The sequence below is a fragment of the Tiliqua scincoides genome, chromosome 4 (assembly GCF_035046505.1).
Source record: "Tiliqua scincoides isolate rTilSci1 chromosome 4, rTilSci1.hap2, whole genome shotgun sequence".
Classification (NCBI taxonomy): Eukaryota; Metazoa; Chordata; class Lepidosauria; order Squamata; family Scincidae; genus Tiliqua; species Tiliqua scincoides.
Genome location: NC_089824.1, coordinates 198,953,356 through 198,958,490, shown reverse-complemented (window position 1 = coordinate 198,958,490; position 5,135 = coordinate 198,953,356). Strand labels below are relative to the sequence as shown.

The 5,135-nt window shown below is 44.5% G+C and overlaps 1 pseudogene; it reads right to left on the bottom strand.

The window, feature by feature from the left end:
- Positions 1–3,637: 3,637 nt before the first annotated feature.
- LOC136650291 (5S ribosomal RNA) lies at positions 3,638–3,755 on the bottom strand (annotated as a pseudogene).
- Between the last annotated feature and the right edge of the window lie 1,380 nt (positions 3,756–5,135).

Here is a 5,135-nt window from a genome sequence, read left to right as displayed (position 1 = left end):
GTGTGCCTTGCCAATTGTCAAAAACCTGATGGTGTGCCTTTACAATTTTAGTGCCTTGTCAGTGTGCCATGAGATGAAAAAGGTTGACAATCACTGCATTTGGGCATGAATGCAAGGGCATTAGGATTAGCATTAGATGGATCTTTCTGTTTCCATTCTGCCCAGAGTTGCACAGCTTTCTTTAAATCTCCATTTTTTTTCTTCAAAAAAATCTCCAGATCTTTTTCCAGTACTGAAAAATATAAATATTATAATATGCTTTTAAACATATTTTATGCATATTCACATACTTTCCATCCAGCTTGCAAAATGCGCATTTAAATACCTTTTATTATACAAATATATGGAATGCACATAAATATATGGAATGCTCATATTTAATGATCCTCTGGGGGTTGGGAGGATCCCAAACCTGCATATCCTTGCAGTTTAATATGCGTAAATACTGAAAGAACAGAACGCTTGATTTATGCGTCTGAAATGTATAAGGTACCAGAATATGAAACAACAACAGATATTCCCATATCTTTCAGTTCCACTCTGGCAGAAATCCACAATAGCCTTTCATTCATTTTTTGCATAACCCAGAAACAGCATTTCCTAATGTCATATTTAACACTTCCTATGGATCCAAAATGGCCAGTGAATCTGTAGGGGAAGCAAAGGGGGGCCAGTATGGGGCATAGACCAGAAGTGATGTGCCTTGGCACTTGGCAAGGCTTTCTGGGACAGTTTGTATAGTGCGTTCTCCTTGTACAATGGTTGTGTCTAGCCATCGCGGTCCATCTCCCATTTTTCATGAGCAAGGAATTCAACCGAAAAGTAAACAGGAAAAATGTGAATCTCACATCTTATAAATATCTAGTACATTATTGATAACATTGCATGTTAGTGCTAGGAATTTTGCACAACATCATACATGACCACAGGCTTGATATTGATACAATCTGTATGAATGATAGGTCATATATATTGGCAACCTTCAGTCTCGAAAGACTATGGTATCGCGCTCTGAAAGGTGGTTCTGGCACAGCGTCTAGTGTGGCTGAAAAGGCCAATCCGGGAGTGACAATCCCTTCCACACCGGGAGCAAGTGCAGTCTGTCCCTGGTCTGTCTCCCTGGCTATGGGCCTTCCTTCTTTGCCTCTTAGCCTCAGACTGTTGGCAAAGTGTCTCTTCAAACTGGGAAAGGCCATGCTGCACAGCCTGCCTCCAAGCGGGCCGCTCAGAGGCCAGGGTTTCCCACTTGTTGAGGTCCATCCCTAAGGCCTTCAGATCCCTCTTGCAGATGTCCTTGTATCGCAGCTGTGGTCTACCTGTAGGGCGCTTTCCTTGCACGAGTTCTCCATAGAGGAGATCCTTTGGGATTCGGCCATCATCCATTCTCACGACATGACCAAGCCAACGTAGGCGTCTCTGTTTCAGCAGTGAATACATGCTAGGGATTCCAGCACGTTCCAGGACTGTGTTGTTTGGAACTTTGTCCTGCCAGGTGATGCCGAGGATGCGTCGGAGGCAGCGCATGTGGAAAGCGCTCAGTTTCCTCTCCTGTTGTGGGCGAAGAGTCCATGACTCGCTGCAGTACAGAAGTGTACTCAGGACGCAAGCTCTGTAGACCTGGATCTTGGTATGTTCCGTCAGCTTCTTGTTGGACCAGACTCTCTTTGTGAGTCTGGAAAACGTGGTAGCTGCTTTACCGATGCGCCTGTTTAGCTCGGCATCGAGAGAATGAGTGTCGGAGATCGTTGAGCCAAGGTACACAAAGTCATGGACAACCTCCAGAATGATAGGTAGTTCCCCAAATAATATACGTATTAGAAGGAATATCCTGTCTGTTTGAGTATTGGTTCCTATCAAGATGATGTTTGAATAGGGAGGATGATCTCTGAAATAAATTGTTTGGTTGCCTTTACTCCCAAAGGCTCCTGAAGGATGCCCACACTTAAGATAATTTCAATGCAGAATAATGCAATCTATTCCCATACTCATTTTTGGATTACATAATTGTCATCATTTCATTCTCTCCAGGCTACAGACTCCTGCACTCCCTGACTTGTTTCTCATTGCTAATTCCCTTGTCCATGTTGGCCACAATCCAACACACAGTGCTGAAAGCCCATTGAGATTAACTACACTTCAATCTGTGCTGGGTTGCAGCCTTTCGGTGATGATATGTGGTGCACATTAATGCAACTTGAGGGTTTCCTACTGTGGGTATGTGGTGGCAGCTTCGGTCAGGCAACTGATTTGCAACTGTTCACAACTGTTCAGTGAAGGATTTTTACTACTCCAGTCCACTTCTCATTGCCCAACTAAATCAAGAACTGGTGGCCTGGGTAATTAAACAATTGTGCCACCACATCACAATACCAGCCTCAGAGCCCAAACATTTTCTCCACTTTTGAAGGAGCGTATTCATTCAACCCATATATCACCATCAAAAAATACTTGTGTCAAGTGCCCCCCTTCCAAAAAAAATTTTGGCTACCTACAGGGAGAAAAAAAATCCAGCTCAAGGAATGGGGACTGTTCCAAATAAAAGTTTTTCCTTTGACGGCAAAAGACTCACACCAGGGCCTGAGCATTTATTTTAAGTGGCAGCTGGCTGACCTGGCATTTCGAAGCAACGTCTTAATTACAGCACATCCTCTGCCATGCTTTCTGGGGACGTTCTCAGCTCTTTATATAAAAGGGCCTTCTCTGCCTCCTCCCTGCAGTTCAGCAGCCTGGAAGTGAGCAAGAGGGGCTGAAACAGTGGGGATATTGTTTGGTTCTCGGCCCAAGCAGCCATGGCCTCATCAGCTTCAAAATTACCTAGAGGATAACTAAACAAACCAGAGACAAACACTTCTTTAAAGCAGCAATTTCCCCTGCCTGCCACATGTGTTCGTGCTGTTTTTCTTTCTTTTTTCCTCTCTCTCTCTCATCCTCCCCCTTCTCCTGCTCCTCTCAATCTCTCAAAGACTAAAAGCACTTATGGTGTCCCCAGGAAAGAAAGGGGGAATTCTGTGAACTTGCAGGGAATGCTAAGCAGTCACTACATTGACAGGGAATTTTTTAAACGGCCCACAACTTCCCAGAGTGCTTAGAAATTATTGCCGTATTTTCATCTCTGCAGTGAATCTTTGGGAGAACTGCTTTAGCTCCAATATTTTCAATCAAAGTGACCAAAACAACTGCCGCCGACACTACCACCACCTCAGATTGAAAAGAAACCCCTCCCAAGTTGTCACATGAGCAACTGACCTGTATTCTTTTTCCCCTCTCTAGGATTCAGGCTGTAAGCTTTTGTTAGGGAATCTACATGCTTCTGTTTCTTCTCCTTGCTTTACATACTATTTTCAGTGCGATGTGCAGCCTTTAGCATGTTCGTTCTAACAACCTGATGGGAGACCCAGCTCCAGTCAAGCTGTGAAGATGAAAGCACTTTTCCTATCATCTACTGGGTCAGGAAATGTTTATAGAGCTCAGAGAATGCCACCTGCACTACATTGACCTACTGTTGCTAAAAAGATTCCTTGCTGGCTTGGCTGGTTTCTCTGTCGTTCACTGTATTGGCCACATCTGGGAATTGGTACTCAAGGTGAATTATGGTTGGTTGGTTGGCAACCTTCAGTCTCGAAAGACTATGGTATAAGCCTACAGCAGCCGGTATTCCCAAGCGGTCTCCCATCCAAGTACTAACAAGGCCTGACCCTGCTTAGCTTCCGAGATCAGATGAGATCGGGCATGCGCAGGGTAACAGGTGCAATATACAAGGTGAATTACCACCTTTCATTCCTCAGTTTCAGGCTCAGCTGCAAACTCAAGTCCTAGAGCCCTTTGATATAGGACCTTAGTCTTCCCATTTTACATAATGAAAAATCTGGAAACCTATGGCCACCCAATAAGCCTATAGCTAACATCAGTCCTGGTCCTCTTGTCACTGTGTAACCTCTCCACCAAAACCAAACCAGTGATGGAAGCTGTCACTGTTTAGATATCCTAGGTCACTTGAGCCCTAGATATGTGACCAACTGATGACACCACGTATATTGCAGATATGGGCTGCACATTTAGTGTGCAACAAAATGCCACATTAGATCATCTAAACATATTGTCACTACTGAGCACAGAAGGTTCAATCTCAATCCAAATGTTTTCTCCTCTGTGGCCTGATTTGTGCTGTTACAGAGATATTTGGTGGTGGACAGGTCGATGAAAGTGTCGACCCAATGTGCGGCGGCAGTGAAGAAGGCCAATTCTATGCTTGGGATTATTAGAAAAGCTATTGAGAACAAAACGGCTAATATATAATGCTGTTGTACAAATCGATGGTAAGGCCACACCTGGAGTATTGTGTCCACTTCTGGCCGCCACATCTCAAAAAGGACATAGTGGAAATGGAAAAGGTACAAAAGAAAGTGACTAAGATGATTACTGGGCTGGGGCACCTTCCTTATGAGGAAAGGCTACGGCGTTTGGGGCTCTTCAGCCTAGAAAAGAGGCGCCTGAGGAGGGACATGATTGAGACATACAAAATTATGCAGGGGATGGACAGATAGTGGATAGAGAGATGCTCTTTACACTCTCACATAACACCAGAACCAGGGGACATCCACTAAAATTGAGTGTTGGGAGAGTTAGAACAGACAAAAGAAAATATTTCTTTACTCAGCGTGTGGTTGGTCTGTGGAACTCCTTGCCACAGGAAGTGGTGATGGCATCAGGCCTGGATGCCTTTAAGAGGGGATTGGACAAGTTTCTGGAGGAAAAATCCATTACGGGTTACAAGCCATGATGTGCATGTTCAACCTCCTGATTTTAGAAATGGGCTATGTCAAGATGCCAGATGCAAGGGAGGGCACCAGGATGAGGTCTCTTGTTATCTGGTGTGCTCTCTGGGGCATTTGATGGGCTGCTGAGAGATACAAGAAGCTGGACTAGATGGACCCATGGCCTGATCCAGTGGGGCTGTTCTTATGTTCTTATTTATGGACAACATGAGGCAGGGCCTAAGTTTAGCAGATTCCTAAGACCAGGAAATTCCTTGAAAATTGGGAATGTCTCCAAGACTCAAAGTGAGTTATTGTGTTGAGGGAAATATCAACTTCTCATTTTCTTTCTTTGGTATGTTGGTCGGTTGCACTACAGAG